The 18,118-nt window shown below is 46.1% G+C and overlaps 1 long non-coding RNA gene and 1 pseudogene across 1 annotated transcript in view; one reads left to right on the forward strand and one right to left on the reverse strand.

The window, feature by feature from the left end:
• Positions 1 to 3,066: 3,066 nt before the first annotated feature.
• Positions 3,067 to 18,118, reverse strand: part of LOC118159880 — a 17,849-nt gene continuing 2,797 nt past the window's right edge. Inside the window, exons 2-4 of the long non-coding RNA XR_004747272.1 lie at positions 10,239 to 10,243; positions 4,586 to 4,592; positions 3,067 to 3,077 (exon numbers count right to left, since the gene is read on the reverse strand). This is a non-coding gene — a long non-coding RNA (uncharacterized LOC118159880). The remainder of the gene's footprint in view (positions 3,078 to 4,585; positions 4,593 to 10,238; positions 10,244 to 18,118) is intronic.
• LOC118159878 lies at positions 12,562 to 13,610 on the forward strand (annotated as a pseudogene).

The raw sequence follows: 18,118 nt of genomic DNA on the forward strand, positions 1-18,118 counted from the left end.
CTTTTCATTCACACCACAAGAAAATATCACTTAAAATAATGTTGTCCACGGCTTCAGGAGGTCCTTGTCTACTCCTGTGGTGAGCGGCTGAGAATGGAGATCCCTTCGAGGAAAATGCTCGGGGTGCACCTAGGGGCGTCCGTTCCACGGTCAATCCCACAGCCGGGCAGAGCGGCTCCTGGCGTAAGGAATGATGCAATTGGCCACTGCCCAAAGTGGCAATTCATTAGCTCCACCAGATCCAGGAACCTCCTCCCATCATCTTGTTTGCCACACTATGCCCCCGAGCCGCCTCCCTCCCTGACCTTTAGTGCACCGCTGTATTAATCAGCTCCAGATTATCACCGAATGTGTCACCCACAATTTCCCCTTTTTTTTTTTGTTGTTTCCACCAGCCATACCATGCGTATTGAGCAATTAATCATTTTTTGCAGGCATTGAAATAGGCATGGTATGTATGACTGCTAGGATTGCGACAAATGCAATAAGCAGGATAAGTGCTCCTTTTATCAGCTCTGTCAACCATCCAGTTATTCCTAGCCCCTCTAACCATGAATCTAATCCCAGTGAACTTGTTGTTAGCTTGTCAGATAGTTCATTCAGCTTTTTCAGCTGTTGAAACACTGCCTGGGAGCTGTCGCTCAGATTCATGCAACACATACCCTCAAGTTCCTCACACCCATGGCCTTGGGCTAATAACAAGAAGTCGATAGCGGCCCTGTTTTGCAAAGTAGCGTATTGAATAGAATCAGTATCTGCCAAGAGAGCACTTAGCGAAGCAGACGTGGCGTTGTTTTGTTTGGCAAACCAGCATCCTAATTTATTGAGTGTTGTCAGAGCCTGAGCGGCAGCAACGCCAGGTGCAAGGATGGAGGCTATGATGACTTTATCAGCCTGCCAGAAATCAAGATTGTCCTTGCGGTCTTTCTGGTAGTGATTGACCACTCGTCTCGTCCGCCTGTGGAGATTCCTGATATTCAGAATCATAGACGTATTAGGTGTCAATAAAGTTAAATGTCCCAAAGTGCAAGGTCCTCCCGCAATATGTGAGGGGACACCCTGCCAGGCCTGGTCGCCGCAAATAAGGAACGCCCCGTCTGGCAAGGCCAGTGGTGCGTTCGAGGACCTAGATATGTTAGGGGTGGTATAATTGCACCATTTAGATGCATTCTGGAACACAGATAGGCCGGTCGTGATGTTAACCGCAGTGATATTTTTCCCAGTATGATTGAACCTTAAGCAGGCAAGCGTATTGACACTCCCCAAGATATCTAGCTCCTGAGGCTCCAACGGGGCTATTGGTAATTGGACCACCCAACCATCCCAGTTGTTCATTGCCTCCCTGGAGGCATTGCCTGTATCTGAGAGGTTCCACCCCCCACAAGGTGTGGCCCTGTCTTTGTGCTGCTAACCAAATTTGTCAGATCCTTATCTTCTAGCGGAATCCCAACTAGGCAGGTCGTGAACGCATTTCCTGCGCTGGCCATAGACAGACACACATGGTTTTGTCCAGTCATGTTGGCGAGGGTGACCCAGATGTTTCGTCTGGGCTGGATTGAGACCCAGGAGGCACCAAAGCTGCGGAGGCAGATGAGGGTGATGGTCCCAACCATGGTCGCACGCCACGAGCCGGCACCCATCGTGGTCCTTGTCCTGTGGAAACACAAGCATACCCTCGCCCCCAGGTTATTAAGGGATATGGACCTTCCCACCCCCCGGGATTTCTCATCATAACCACCGCTTTTCCTGTTGGAACGGACGTTAGTCCTGATTCCATTGATTTAAATTGCTTAAGTATAGGTGGTACTTCTTTGTATTGAAAAGGTAGTGTCAAATGATTCATGACATATACCACTTTGTGTAATCTATTCTGCGGGGTCTCCTGTGTCTCCCCCTTTTTCTGTTTTGCCAATAAGTCCTTTAATGTGCGGTGAACACGCTCTACTATTGCTTGTCCTGTGGGCGAGTGTGGGATGCCTGTCTTGTGAGTGATACCCATGTATGGAAAAAAACCTGCATAGAGCAACTCACATAGGCCAAGCCATTATCAGTTTTTATTTCTTTTGGGATTCTGAGGGTGGTGAAGGCCGCACAGAAATGCACCTGTACGTGACGGCTTGTTTCCCCCGTCATCGCAGTGGCCCAGGGTGTGTGTGAGAAAGAATCTATGGACACATGAACGTATTTTGCCTCCTGAACTCAGGAATGTGGGTAACGTCAGTTTGCCAAAGCTGAAGAGAAGAGAGGCCCCTAGGATTAACTGTAGTCGGTGGGCCTGATCGTTGTTGACAATCCGGGCAGGTCTGTACTATGAGCTTAGCATCTCGCATGGGGATGGCAAACTGTTTGGACAATGCTTTTGCTTCCTGGTAGAAGAACGGATGTGATAAACGAGCCTGGGACAATGTATTTGGCACTGGGACTTGCAATGAAATGTTGGTCAAGTGATCAGCCCAGGCATTCCCTTCTGTAAAGAATCCTGGGAGTGTCGTATGACTTCTAATGTGGATCACGCAATAGGGGTGGGTACGGTGCTCTACAAGAAATAACAACTCTTTAAATTTTAAGAATAGTGCCTCGTTCTGGATGTGCTTGATCTGAGATCATTCAATTCGTTGTGCTACTCCTACTGCATAATGTGAATCAGACACGATATTTAGTGGAGCCTGGTCCCATTGCTTGAATGCCATTACTACCGCATGTAATTCTACTATCTGAGGGGAGCCCTGTATTATTTCTATCACATGTTGCCAGTGGCCTCCTTGTTCCCACGTGACCACAGCTTTTCCCATTCTCCCTGACCCGTCTGTAAATACCGTTTGTCCTTGGACTGGGTGCCATCAATATAGAGGCTTGTCCTCAACCTGTACATTATTATAATAGGTAAGCATTTTATGAGATGGGAGATGTATATCAAGTTGACCATTGAAGCCTGAAAGGGCTGATTGTAGCTCTAAGCTATTCTGGAGGCACCAATTAAGGTCGTCTTTAACTATCGGAATGATAATGGATTTTGGCTCTTCTCCAGCCATTTCTATAATTCATTCTCTACCCTTCCTAATCAAGTCTGAAAACATCTCAATGCGAGTGGCGAGTGTCTTTGTCGGTTGGTGGGGAAGAAACACCCATTCTAATAGCAGCAATGGGTCTGTTGCGTTGGAGTCCCACTGTGCAATAATAGCTAACAGTTGAGGATTCTGGTTGCATATGTAGAGCTGAATGGGTAAGCTTTCTGCTCGCCACTGGCATTGTTGAGCAGAGATCTTCTCCTCTATATGGTTTAGTGCCACCCTGGCTTCATTAGTCAGCTGGGGGGCGCATTAATATCAGTGTCCCCTTTTAACAACTTGAATAGGGGTGCTAGTGTATGGTTGTCAATTCCACATTGCGTTCTTATCTAATTTATCTTGCCTATAAGCTTCTGGACATCACTGAGCGTGTGAATTTCCGCTGCAATGGAAAATTTTGGGGTTGAATACTTTGCTGCAGTATCTTCCAGCCTAAATATTTCCAGGCCACCTCCATTTGAATTTTTTTCTGGCGCAATTTGTAATCCCCATTTGTGTAACTCCTGCCGTAGAACAGGGAGTACTTCTTGCGTTAAGTTTTCTGTCAGACTGGAGAGCAATATGTCGTCCATATAATGATAGATGTATACGTGAGGGAATTGTTTTCGTACGGGGCGTAGGGCTTCTGCTACATATGTTTGGCAGATTGTTGGGGAGTTCTTCATCCCTTGGGGCAACACAGTCCAATGATACCTATCCATTGGTTCGGTCTTATTGATTTTTGGGACTGAGAATGCAAATCGAGGAGCATCATCAGGGTGAAGTGGAATAGTAAAGAAACAGTCCTTTAAATCAATGATTATTATATTCCAATTTTGAGGGATCATAGCGGGAGAAGGTAATCCAGGCTGGGGAGTTCCCATGTCTTCCATAGCATTGTTTGACGTAAATCATGAAGTAATCGCCATTTCCTGCTGTGTCTCATTTGTAATTGTTCTTGGACAAGTTCTTGAAGAGCAGCGACCTTTTCTGCAGGGAGCGACCATTGATTCACCCACACAGGATTGTTAGTCCTCCAGGTGAGTCTCATGCACGGTCGATTGTCAATGGCCGCTATTGAAACTTTTCGGGAAAGCTCAGGGTGAACTCACCCTGTCCCATCACATCCCTCCCCAGGAGACTGACAGGTATGCGGGCAGCATATGGCCGGACGTTATAGAGCGAACCTTCATGAGTCTTAATGGTAAGCATATACCAGCTCTGAAAGGTATCAGAGACACCCCCGACTCCCACAAGGCCTTTTGCGGTGGAATCTAACGGCCAACCTTTGGGCCAATCCTGAAGAGCAATTACCGTGACTTCTGCCCCAGTATCCATTAATACGGTTATTTGTGTGCTCGAGGGGTCGGCCTTTGGGTGATGAAGTGTCAGGGTCAGTGTAGGTCTCTTGATGGCAATGGCCGAGGACCAAAAAACTGATGGGGGTCCCATCGATCCAAACCCCACGTTGTGTCAGTCGCACTTCTCTGCTTGTGGAACTATGGCTTTAAATAGTATTAACTCGTTACTGTGGAGACATCCAGTCTGGCGCTTCCTCGGGTTCCGGATGAGAGGGAATCCACGGTGACGTAGTTGGTGGGATCGCCATAGTCGGTGGGAGCAGTAGGCGGCTGCGGTTGCGGACCGGTAGTCATCATCGCCCGGGGCGGTGACTTCCGCTAGGACGGCTCGCCCAAGACGGAGGACGGGGCACTTGTGTCATCGCATGGCCCCGCCCCATGCTCCGCTTCCCGTTTCCCTGCCACGGTTGTAAAGGTTGTCCCTTTGCATTATGCGTGGACTGGCACTGGCTAGCCCAGTGCCATCCCTTGCTGCATCGTGGGCAAATACTAGGAGGAGCAGGGTTACCACGTTCTTTCCCCCCCCCCCCCCCCCCCCCCATGGGCATTCAGTGGCAAAATGCCCTGTGGTTCGACAGCAAAAACACTGTTTACCCCTGGTGTCCTGGTTTCAGTTAGGACAGCACCCTACCAGCTACTAGGAGGAAAAATAACTGTCCTAACTGAAACCAGGACACCTGGTTTCAAGCGCAGTAGCAAAAGCTCCGGCCAAAGCGGCAGTGTGATGTTCTATGGATCCAACTCGATTGCAAGCCTCTATCATTTGTACAAATGTAGTATTAGCAGGCAGGGCTTGGAGTATTTTCTTACAGTCTGTGTTTGCATTTTCCACTGTCAGTTTTAGTATAAGGGCCTCTTTGGCCTCGCGGTTGTCAAGTTGTTTGTCCAAAGCATCTCGCAATCTATCAATGAATTGCATATAAGGCTCGGTAACTTGTTGCCTAACGCTGGTAAATGATGGCTCGTCCCTTCCAACTTCAGGCAACTTCAGCATAGCCTGGAGGTCCAGAGACGCGGACTGCCGCAAGAAGGCATCGTCGAGCCTAGCCTGCAATCTCGGATCAAGTAACGGCTCAGTCCCCATCAACTGTGGGATCCTGGCTCCCCGGAGGGGGTCGCCAGGCTGCCGTTCTATGTTACTCAGGGCGGCTAATTCGCACCCTTCTTTCAATTTTTTGCTCCCAGAGTAATTTTTGTGTTGGCGTTAAAATCATCGCGGCTATCTGACGGCAATCGTACGGCACCAACAATTGACCAGTCATAATAGTTTCTAAGAACGACTGAGTAAATGGTGCGTGTAATCCATATGTAGTCACAGTCTTTCTTAATTCTTTAATTAGGTCCCATTGGAAGGCAGTATATTCATTTGGACCATTGGGTCGCACCTGCACTGGGAAAGCCATTCATTCCTACGGGGTCCCCGTCCTTTAGCGCTTCCCGGCACACTAGCTCCCATTGTTCCCGCGGGTCGAAAGCTCGGGCCCCCAGGGAGGCATTATCGGGGGTAGGCAAGGCGGGAGCCGAGGGGGGCAGTGGGGAGGAGTTCTGCGGCGACAGTGAGGAGGGGCTGTGCAGCGGCAGCGGTCCGCGGCCTTCTTGCTTGTCACTCCCCGGGTTTTTTTAAATTGCACCGCTCTGGTGACCTTGCAGGCTCTGATCTCAGTTTGGCTGCCGTTAGTTCCTGGGCTACTGCAGTCTGTACTTTCTTTTCTGCCTGCCACGATCTTAAAGTCTCAGTCACCAGCCGACACGTAGTCATCACCTCAACAGCATTAGTATCCCCACTGGTCGCTGCTTCCCATATTTTTTCCCCCACTTGGTCCCAAGTTTTTACATCAAATACTGTGGAAGCCATTGAGGGGAACCATTGTTTTCGCAAGAATTTCAATAATAGCTTTATATTAAACGGATCATATTTTACTCCCCTTTCTGTTAGGAGTTGTGTTAGTAGTTTCATTATAGCCTCTTCCTCTGCTGAGAGGCTAGCTCCCATGATTAATGCCCAGCTGCTCACCTGTCCTTCAGGTGATGTCCTGGGGTTGAAGCTGTAGTCCAGCTGCGAGCTTGACTCGTTTGGCTGGGTTCCCTTCAGACAGTCATGCAGCGCTGCTCCTCACACGTTGGGGTCACCATTTGAAGAGATGCAAGACACGGACTCCTGATGGCTCTTGAATGGAAGGCCTTTATTGCCCTTTTTTTACTACTACATATACTCTCCCCGTAGCCCCACACGCTGTCCACGCGCCCAATTCTGTCATACAATCGGTTAGAGACCCTCAGACACGCGCCTCGAGCCAGCCAGCAATTGGCCACTGCCCAAAGCTCATCTTTAACACCGTAGCCAATGTACTTTATCTCAACCTTGCTCAAGTTTTTGTATTTACCACTTGTTTCCTCATTATCTCTAATTCAGGGACATGTGAAACAGCGTGAAGCCACCTGCAAACTCCTTTTCCACAGTTCAGCAATATGAAAAGTCAGCTGGATGGCTTTCACTTCTGCAAACTGACTTGATTCACCTTCTCCTTCAGCAGCTTTTGCAACTTGTCGTGTAGGACTCCATACAGCAGCCTTCCATCTCCGATGCTTTCCCACAATACAACAGGACCCATCAGTGAATGGGGTATATGGCTTCTCATTTTCTGGTAGCTTATTGTACAATGGGGCTTCTTCAGCACAGGCCACCTCCTCCTCTGATGACATCCCAAAGTATTTGCTTTCTGGTCAGTCCACAATCACTTCCAGGATTCCTGGCCGACTGGGGTTTCCTATTCGAGCCCGCTGAGTAATCAGTGCAACCCACTTGCTCCATGTAGCATCAGTTGCATGATGCGTAAAGGGGGTCCTTCCTTTGAACATCCAGCCCAGTACTGGCAGTCGGGGTGCCAGGAGGAGCTGTGCTTCAGTACCGACCACTTCCGAAGCAGATCGAACTCCTTCATATGCTGCCAATATCTCTTTTTCAGCTGGAGTGTAGCGGGTCTCAGATCCTCTGTATCCCCGACTCCAAAACCCTAGGGGTCGACCTCGAGTTTCCCCAGGTTCTTTCTGCCAGAGGCTCCAGGTGAGGCCATTCTCCCCGGCTGTGGTGTAGAGCACATTCTTTACATCTGGTCCTGTTCGGACTGGCCCAAGGGCTACTGCATAACTATCTCCTGCTTAATTTATTCAAAAGCTTGTCATTGCTTGGGGCCCTATTCAAAATCATTCTTCTTATGGGTTACTTGGTAGAGCGGGTTTACAATCAGACTATAATTTGGAATGTGCATTCTCCAAAACCCCACAACACCTAGGAAAGTTTGTGTTTCCTTTTTGCTAGTTGGTGGAGACATAGCTGTTATTTTGTTGATCACATCCATTTGGATTTGCTGACGTCCATCTTGCTGTTTTATTCCTAAAAACTGGATCTCTCGTGCAGGTCCTTTGACTTTATTTTGTTTTGTAGCAAAACCAGCCTTTAGAAGGATTTGGACTGTTTTCTTCCCTTTCTCAAAAATTTCCTCTGCTGTGTTGCCCCACACAATGATGTCATCGATGTACTGCAGGATGCCTCTCCAAGTGAAAGCAAACTGCGACCTGCACTCTGCTGCTAAAGGGATGGAGAAAAATGTATTAGCGATATCAGTTTTGGCGTACCACTTGGCTGCCTTTGATTCCAGTTCGTACTGGAGTTCTAGCATGTCTAGCACTGCAGCACTCAGTGGTGGCGTGACTTCGTTCAGGCCATGATAGTCCACTGTTAGTCTCCACTCACCATTAGACTTTCGCACTGGTCATGTGGGACTACTAAAGGGTGAATGAGTCTTGCTGATCACTCCTTGGCTCTCCAATTGAATTAGCTTATGGATGAGAATCAGGGAGTCTCGGTTAGTGCGATATTGCCACCGGTGCACCGTTGTGGTAGCGATTGGCACCTGCTGTTCTTCGACCCTCAGCAACCCCACAACAGAAGGGTCCTCTGAGAGACTGGGCAAGGTAGAGAACTGTTCAAAGTCCTCTGTCTCTAACACAGCTATGCTGGAAGCCCACCTGTACCCTTTTGGGTCCTTGAAATATCCTCTTCTAAGATAGTTGATGCCGAGGATGCACAGAGCATCTGGGCCAGTCACAATACAGTGGTTTTGCCTCTCACTCCCAGTTAGACTCACTTCAGCCTCCAATACAGTTAACTGCTGGGATCCCCCCCGCCACTCCATAAATACTGATGGGCTCTGGCCCTTTATAGCTTGATGGCATTACAGTACATTGTGCACCGGTGTCTACTAAAGCCTTTTACTTGTGTGCATCTGACGTGCCAGGCCATCGAATCCACACAGTCCAATAAACCCGATTGTCCCTTTCCTCCCCCTGGCTGGAGGCAAGACCCTTCTAATCCTGGTCAGAATCTTAATTTCTGTGTCTGGAGGACTGCCCACTGGAAATTGGAGCAGCAAGCTTCTCAGAGAACCCCTTATTCCCGATTGTTTTTCCTTGCAACTCATGTATCCGTGTCTCTAGGGTCAAGGTAGATTTTCCATCCCATTTTCCCATTTCCATTCCAGTTTCTCCATGGTTACATAGGTAAAACCACAGGGTGGCACAGGGTGTGTACTCACTATGTCTTCTTCCTTGCTCAGAAGGATGCTTACCCCGATAGCTGAGGCACTGGTTTGTAAAGGTGGGGAGGAAGATAAATTCTAAGTTGGTGGGCCTCTTGGGAAATTTCTCCAAAGTATTCTCTTTTAGTTGGTGGAACTCTTGAGAAAGTTTTTCCACAGCTGAGACACAGGCCTGTAGGGAAGAGGAGAGATTTTCTTCGGACAGCCGGAGTTGTTTAGCCAATTCATCCTCCATGGGTTCCTCATGGTCTTTCCAGGTCATTACTGCCAATCAGCTGGCATATGATGATGGTGCACTCCGTACAAACTCCTGCCACATGGGTCATGTACACTTGACTTCATCTGGATCTTTGGATATCTGTTCATTGTCTATAAATCACCTCCCATATGGCTAATTCCCTCAGGTACTGAATTCCCTTCTCCATAGTGGTCCACTTGCCTGGTAGACATACAAGATCTTCCTTGAAGGGATACCTTTCCTTCACAGCTGACAGGAGACACCTCCAGAGGCTGAAGCCTTGTGATCCATTTCCAATTGCTTTGTCAATGCCCCCTTCACTAGTGAGGGATCCCAGCTGCCTGGCTTCCCTGCCCTTGAATTCCAGACGATTGGCTCCGGTGTCCCAGCACTGGAGCAGCCAGGTGACAAGGTGCATACCTGGACAACTACCAAAATCCTTTCACACATCTCGTAGCTCATGCTGGTATAGGTTTCGGGTAGTTATTGATGTTTTTTTCGACATCTTCATCTTCGTCTTCCTGTTCCTCTGAGGCCCAGCCTTGTCTTCTCCATAGCAGGAGTTGCTCTACGTTCTAAACGATCTGACTCTCTAAACCGTTTTTTCATCTTGGTTATGGGTGCAACTGACACTGGTACATTTTGTTTCCCTGGCTCAGCCCTGGGGCCCGTCATGGAGCTTGGAGTGGCCGCAGGGTCTGTCACAGGGGTTATAGTGGCATCAAATGCAGCTCGGTAAGCGTAGGCCAAGCCCCAGCACGTCGCAGTGATTTGTGTATTTCTGGTATTGCCAGGGTGATGACACACCTTTTCCAAGCATTCTACCAGTTTTTTAGGATTTTGCAGTTGTTCAGGAGTGAATTTCCAAAGCACTGGAAGTGCCCACTGCTCTAGATGACTACCCATATCCTCCCACTCTCCCTCCCACTCATAACTATCCTGCCTCAGGACAGATCTCTGGATGACATTCTTAAGTATTTGTTTAACCTTAAACAAAACCTGAAGCGCATTCAGGAGACATAACTGTAAGAACATGCTGGTCTGAACATCCCAAGGATATTTGAAGTTTTGAAGAGCTATCGTAACTAGCCTGGAGGAAACGAAGGGGGTAAAGGAGAAAGGGAGAGTGAACAAGTGGGAAAAATCATCTCCCCCATCCCCTCCATAGATTGGCTCCCTGAAGAAAAAGGGTAAAAGGGATAATTATTAATAGTTTCTGAGATATGGTTTCCAAAATACGAAGTTGACGGCAATGCTGAATACAAATACCAGATTAGTCTCATGGCCAGTAATTTTATCATAGCATAAGCCAGTGTTACACAGTACAGCAAAATAAGAACCCTAAACCAGCCCCCGGAAAGGATAAGCAGCACGACAGGGAACACATACAGTAGGTAATATGCTATATAACTGTCCTGGTTTCAGTTAGGATGGAGTTAATTTTCCTCCTAGTAGCTGGTAGGGTGCTATGTTTTGGATTAGGATGAAAAGAGTGCTGATAACATGCTGATGTTTTAATTGTTGCAGAGCAGTGCTTGCACTAAGCCAAGGACTTTTCAGCTTCTCGCTCTGTCCTGTCAGCGGGCAGGCTAGGGCTGCAGCGGGAGCTGGGAGGGGACAGACCCAGGACAGCTGACCCAAACTGGCCAAAGGGCCATCTGATGTCATGCTAAACAACTAATGTTTGTTTAGCATTGCGGGGCGGGGGGGGGGGGGAGACGACACACGGCTGCTCGGGGATAGGCTGGGCATTGGTCAGAGGGTGGTAAGCAATTGCATTGTGCATCACTTGTTTCATACACATTATTATTAGTAGTACTATTATTATTATTATTATTTTCCTGTGTTAATAAACTGTCTTTATCTCAACCAACAGGCTTCACTTTCCCGTTTCTCTCCCCCATCCCAGAGAGGGAGGGGGGAGGGTGAGCAAACGGCTGTGTGGTGTTTAGTTGCCGACCAGGGTTAAACCACAACAATAACTCAGTTCAGAAAACAGGCACAGCAGACCTGAGATCAAAAAAATCAACATTGCGATTAGCAACTATTAAGCAGATCTAATGCTTATACCAATTTTAGTTTAACACACTGGTCAGATCTGTCGTCATCTCAACCCTTCAGGCCCCACGTTGGGCGCCAAAAAGACTGTAGTGGTTTAACCAAAACCAGGACAAGGCCCAGTGTAAACATATTACCCAGAATGAAGGCACAGGGAAATGTTCAGAGGGGCCTGCGAGGCAACCTCTTCTTCTGCCTGCTGTGGCTGATGAACTTCTCTCCCCAGTGATCAAGCCTCTGAGGCTGCTCCTCAGGACTGTTCTCACACAGTGGTACCATACAGACTTGGAAGCCAGCAGGGTTTGCAGCAGGGGATGTGATGAAAAGGCAAGAGGTACAGAGCTTAAGGCTGTTGTGCTGTGGCTTGCTTTGAGTTGTTATGAGGTGTAATCTGTAAAAGCAGGCTCTGCTTCATTTGTCTCCCCTACACCGAGCTTTATGATGGGTTCCCATCCCCAGGACAATTATCTGCTACCCACCACTCAGACATGACTGCAGCTCCTCAAGTCCATCACCAGTCACAGGCCTTGTCAGCAACATGTTCTCCAAGTACAACACAGTGACAGGCATTGCATGGTTGCTTTGTACCTGCTCTGTCTGCTCCATACTTACTATAGTAGCGCACTTGGCGGAGGACAGAGATTCCTGGTGGTCTCTCCTCCAGGACAACTACAAGCCTGAGACAGGAGGGCTCCTGCCAGTGTGCTGCCAACACAAAGGCTTGTTGAGATGACAGCTAGGGGCACCTGCACCAGGACTATGCTGTTGCTGCCATAGCCCCAGGAAGAGAGAGCTGCTTTCCAGTTCTGGCACAGAGGGGGCTCCAGTGGCACCTCCGCTCTCTCTGCCGTGAGAGGTAGGATGCTCTGCCAACAGCCCAGCACAGCAAAAGGGGTGGCCTGCTGAGGGCTGGGCCTGGGGACACTGTTTGTGGAGATCACCTGATCAGACCTGGGCACAAACAGGGGCTGCCATTGCCTCTCAGAGGAGGCTGCAGGCTGCTCTCTGCATCGCTGCCCAACTGCTACCAGTGGGGCAGGGCGCTCCTCTCCCAGCAGCCTAGGGTCAACCATCCCCTCTGGGGTGAGTGCAGCTCCCAGCGGCCTCTCACAGCCTGGCAACCACCCCACTGAGGGCAGCGTCTGCTGCGCCTCCATGTGCAATGGCCTCAACCCCAGGCTCCAGTCACGTGAGGTGCTACATGTCCCTGCTCAGCAGCTGTAGCAGCACAGAGCAGGTTATGCGCGGTGGTCAGTAGCATGTTCTGCATCGAGGGGCTGGGGCTCAAGATGGACCCAGAGGAGCTGAGGTGAATGATATGCCGCAATGTCTTTACCTCTATCCGCAACTAATTCATCTATGTGGCACTGTTGTGGATCAGTGAGTGTGTGGGGCAAGCCCCACAGGGAGGCTGCGGCCTGTGTCCCCTACATCCTGTAGGGCTGCCTTTGCTTCTGGCAGTCTCCCGGCTGCGTCAGTGGGGACTGCTAGAGGTGGGGACTGCTAGAGAGCTTTTCCTGTCCAGAGCCCGGCCCAGTCCCAGGGAGCTCCCCAAAGCATTAGGAAGGTGGGGCAGATTCTGCATCCCAACAGTGCCAGCAGGGGCCTGAGTCGCCTGAGGTGAAGTGCTTGGGCGAGCAATGGTACTGTTGTAGTTTTCTAGGCCATGAAAAAACAGGATCATGCTGCTTTGTGCTTTGTAGGCAGTGCTTTAGTGTGTAGCATCAGAAGCTTACAACTTTCGGGATGCAGTTCTTTTCAGAAAACAAAAAGTCACGTTTAGGTGATTCACACCTCCCCCCAAGGTGGTGTGCAGAACAGGTGCAAGGCTCTGAACTGCAGCACATGCAGGTGTGCCTGAGCCCTTTTGCATCTCACTGCCTCATCTATTAAAGCAATGATGCCAGGAGAGAAGGAGCTAGGTGGGAGGCAGGTGATGATAACTCACCCAGAGTCTAAATATTTCAGCTGTGCTGCAGTTTCACCACAGACTTGCTGTAGCCTAATTGTTATCATCAGCTGAACTGAGTTCATGATGTTTTGCTTTCTCTTTTCAGCTCCTTTCATCCTGAAGAAGCTGGACAGTGTACGAACACTTAAGAGTTGCAAAGAAGCCTTAGTTTATGAAAGCATGAAATGGACTGTAGCTGCTTTCCCTTGTTAGTTAAGAGCTGTGCCAGTGGCAGGCATCCAATACTGAATGGTTCTAAAAACTTTTGCTTAAGTATATCTGACCTGAGAATGATAGCTTAGTTGGGAGTATGGGGAAGATGTCTGTTTTTCCTGCAGGTGACTGCTGGTCACAGAATACTCCGTAGTATCGACAAGCAATGATTTATGATGGAACATTTCTGGTTCTGTTAAAAAAAAATCCATCTCAATTTTGTACAAAGTCTTAAGTGTTAGCAAGTTGTTTGTTATACAACAACCTCTAAACTGCCATGTGCTAAGGCTATCAATCTTACAGAACCTGTCTGTATGAAAAATTAAGTTGTTAATAAATCAAGTTCAGAATCAGTTTGATTTGAAATAAATGGAAGAGCAGTTTTGTCACTTAACAAACAACTCTAGTACTGATTTATTTTTAGTAATCATCAGTTAAAGTAGAGGTCCTGTGGTAGCATTTCCCTGGCTTTCTTAAGCTCTCTCTCTCCACCTTTAAAATCAGCTTGCATTGGAGAAAAACAAAGGGGAATGAGAAAGACAAGGTAACTTTTCAAGTTGCTGATTATGTTGTTTCTCGGCTGTGAAACACGAATGTGTAGTCAAGACTGAGAGAAATGAAAGGGGGAAGGGTGGCTCAGCTTTATCCAGCAGGCCTGTGCCAGTTTCCCATTCAATGAGAACCTCGTGGATACTGGATTTATGCAAAGTAAAGCATGAACAAGACCATGTTACTTCTGTAAACTGTGAGCTATGAACTGAATTTAATCACAGCTGTGATAAATGACTGAGTCCCAATTAGGATTCTAATTAAAGTTTGTAATTTATTAAGCGAATAGAGGTAAGCAAACAGCGCTGGGTGCGCCGGGAGTCTCTGCTCCACCAAGACGCACACCTGTTACATCAGGTGGCTGATTTTTATGCTCCTAGACTAATACATATTCATCACTATTCCTAGAAAAGGCAGGGTTATTATAATTAGTTCCCGGAATCCAAACCCTCTCTGGACGCATGCGTATCAGTCTCTGGTGGTCTTTCTGGGGGTCTCTTGTGCTGAAGGCTCGTAGTCTTCCTCCCAGGCTTTGTCCTCCGGTCGTCCTTCAACTCCCCCTTTCTCCTTATTTGGTGGATCTCTTTGCCAGATATCAGAGGCTTGTGCAGCGTCCCATGCAAAAGTCAGCAGTTTCCTAAAAAAACTCCTTGGTCCTCTTATCTCCCAGACTCGAGTCTCAATGTTCGCTCTTCAAACCCTCTATTTACACAAATTTACAGTTTTTACAAAACCCTCTATTTACACAAATCTAAATCATTGGAACACAAAGTAACTTCCATTTTTGGTTAACATGATGCTTCTTTAAGAGGGAATCCATATCCCTTCAAAAAGAATCACAAAATGCAAATTTAGCAACTGAGATGGTAAGAACATGTTTGTATCATATACTTTGTTTAAAAATAAAATGAAATAAAAATCAAACCTTGTGATTCTTTTAATTCTTTACTGGGAGTTTAGGTAGCAATCAAAATCACACACAATTGAAAAGAAAACATGCCAATAAAGCCAACTGCATTACAGTAGAGAAGACTATTTCAGATTATCTACACTTTGAAAATGAGTCTATAAAAATTGCAATATATAGGCAAACAAAAATCCAAAGAAGAATGTAAAACATAAGGAGTCTAGATCTTGTTCAGCTTTGTGATTCTTTAATTGGGTGGTACTGTACTAAGGCTCTGTCAGCCAAAGACTGATAACAAATTATATTTCACGATCTAAAGGTATACTAAAATTTGCAAAGATTATGATTCACTGGTTCTGTATTAAAACTATTTTTACTCCTATCTTCAGTTTTTCTGGAAGTCTGTAAATGGACAGGGTTGGACCCAATGTCTTTTTTCATATAGCCACACACACGCACAATGTATAATACTATATGTACATATATAGAAATGTTATTTCTCTCTGCTCGTGTGCTTCCTCAGTTTTTCCCCTTCTCAGGCCAATGCTCAAAAACCGCCCTGTTTCTTCCCACAGACTATAATTTTTGTGGTTAATCCAGCAGCAACAATGATGAGAACATTTTGAGTCCTCCTTAACTGCATGGAGCGTCACATGTACAAGGGCAAAGTGTGAAAAGCAGTCCTAGTGAAAAAAAAAGAAATCATGGGAAGTTTCCAGCACAGAATGCACTAAAATAGAATAAAAGAATATGAATGATAGATATAATAAAATTTACGGGATTGCACAGAAATTATTAGGAAGGGAACATGGTCATTTTCAGCACAATATACAGGAACTTATCAAATCTTCACATTAATAGCTTCTCTTAGAGTGTTATGATCAAGGGGAAGAAAGTAAATATTTTTAAACTGTAACTGACAAGAAAAACACACAAAGTTTCAAGTATTGTGTTTTGTTTTTTTTTTTTATAATTTATTTTATATTATGAAGTAAAGTCTGTCTGTAAAAAATCCTCTTTAGGTAAAAAGAAAGCTGCTTAGTAGTGGCAGAACACAAAATACATGCATGCCTCTAGGGATTTGCTCAGATACTTCCGCCACAACTAGAATAGTCGGGGAAAAAAAACAAGCAACGTTGTTAACTACAACAAATCAAGGAAAAGTTGGGCATAATAAATCTCCAGGGTTAGCTAAACAAAGCTGCAATGATTACAGCATTATTCCTGGTGGAGCGTGGATTTTACTGATAGCAGAGCTGGGAAGGAAGTCAAATTGCTTAAATGCAGCATTAACCCCTTATACACAAACATCATGCACAGTTTATTGCATTGCTGCTATTTTTCTTGGTGCAAATCATGAAAAACGAAACTACAAAATGGTAAAGCAGAATATGCTTTGCTCTGTGAAACTTACGGAAAAATCTTAAAACGTGGTTCATTTCAAATAGGTGGCAATGCAGTTCATGGCAGAGTGACTTCAAACGTCATGTGTTGGCTGCCAGGAAGATTCAGGGGAATAATTCAAGACCAGGAGCTTAGGTACACAGATTTTTCTTACACATTGGTGCACAATGGATATCAGTAATGTTTTCCCATTTCTCTGAATTGTAACTTAAATCTGAAGTGTAATCTCGTGTGATTGAATATAAGGCCGTTTTTAAATTAAAACAACTAAAATGCTATTCTCAAAGCAAAATACATACTGGCATCTGTTAAGAGAACAAATGATGCTAAGCTAAGCCTAACTCTCCATTTTCATTTCTAAATTTGACCAAATGTATTTCTAAATTCAAAAAGGCAAGAACAATAGGGTCATATTTTATTGGTTGAAATTTTATGTCTAAGTTAGATAAGCCTTTAGGGAAAGAGAGGAAAAGGAGATTCTTAATATAGAAGTGCAAGGGGAGAGGGGGAAAATCCACTACCCTGTTAGTCATCATCTACATGCATTTGCTAAGAACTATTAACACTCTATACATTCACAGAAGCCTGGCTTTTAGCTTGGGATTCCATGAGAACAAGAAACGGACACCTGGAAAGTGAAAATTTATGGGTTGGAGCGGTATCAACATTCTATGCAGACTGGGCAGAGCCTGACATTTCTATCTGCTGACCATGTTTCTACTTGCAGTATTGCTGCACCTATACTGTTTCATCAAATATTAACCTGGAAGAAAATAGTCTGCTGTGAACTGTCCCCCAAATATAAAGAGAAATGCAGAAATCAAACTCATCAAGTATTAAGAAGCAGATAATTAATTCCTATGAGGACTAAGAACTAACACAGTAATAGGGAGGTGACACATGAGAATAAAAGTATTTTATTTCAACTATAAAGTAATATTTAACTTGGAAGAGAGCTTTATGTCTTCTCTGCTACTACTAATCCAGCAACAGAGAAAATAAAAAATATTATTTCTTTTGTTGCTGTTGCAGTGGTAGAATGTAAAAGGGTCCCATTTTTGCTGAAACTGAGTATGGTCCTATTTGAAATATAAGAACTGTGCAGAATTCAGACTTTGGACTGGCCTGGCTTTTCAGGTGTCAAAATATTCAAAATGTATTATATAATGCATGAGATCATCCCAGGAGCTCAAGCTAAAGAGCCATTCTGTCCTACCACTTGGAACAGAGTCTTTCAGGCTCACTGTCAAAGGCCAGGGCAAGACAAGAAGCTGGGGGAATATGTAAGAAAATTCTCTTGAGATGAAGGGAAAGTTTCCCAGTTCACCCAGCAACACCTACATGCAAGTTCTGGAACAGAATTAAAGCATCTCTGCCATCAAAAGAAAAAAAGATAGGACAGTGGAACAAGCAGAGTCCTAAACAAAACAAAACAAAACAAAACAAAAACAAAAACAAACAAACAAAAAAAACCAGCTCTGGTCAGCTGACCTAATGAGCACCCTGTACTGGGTCTGGCTGGGATGTTAACTTGCCCTGCAGCAGCCCATACAGTGCTGTGCTCTGCACTTGGAGCTAGAACAGCAGTGGTATCACACCAATGTTGTGTCTGTTGCTGAGAAGCGCTGGCACAGCATCAGGACTCTCTCAAACCCTCCTAGAGGGTGGGCAAAAAAAGTAAGAAAGAAACATCACCAGGGCAGCTGACCTAAATCAACCAAAGGGATATTCCATACCATATGATATCACACTCAGCAATAAAAGGTGGAAAAAGGAAGAAGAGGGGAGGGGT

The sequence above is a fragment of the Oxyura jamaicensis genome, unplaced genomic scaffold, assembly GCF_011077185.1.
Source record: "Oxyura jamaicensis isolate SHBP4307 breed ruddy duck unplaced genomic scaffold, BPBGC_Ojam_1.0 oxyUn_random_OJ72543, whole genome shotgun sequence".
In the NCBI taxonomy this organism is placed as follows: Eukaryota; Metazoa; Chordata; class Aves; order Anseriformes; family Anatidae; genus Oxyura; species Oxyura jamaicensis.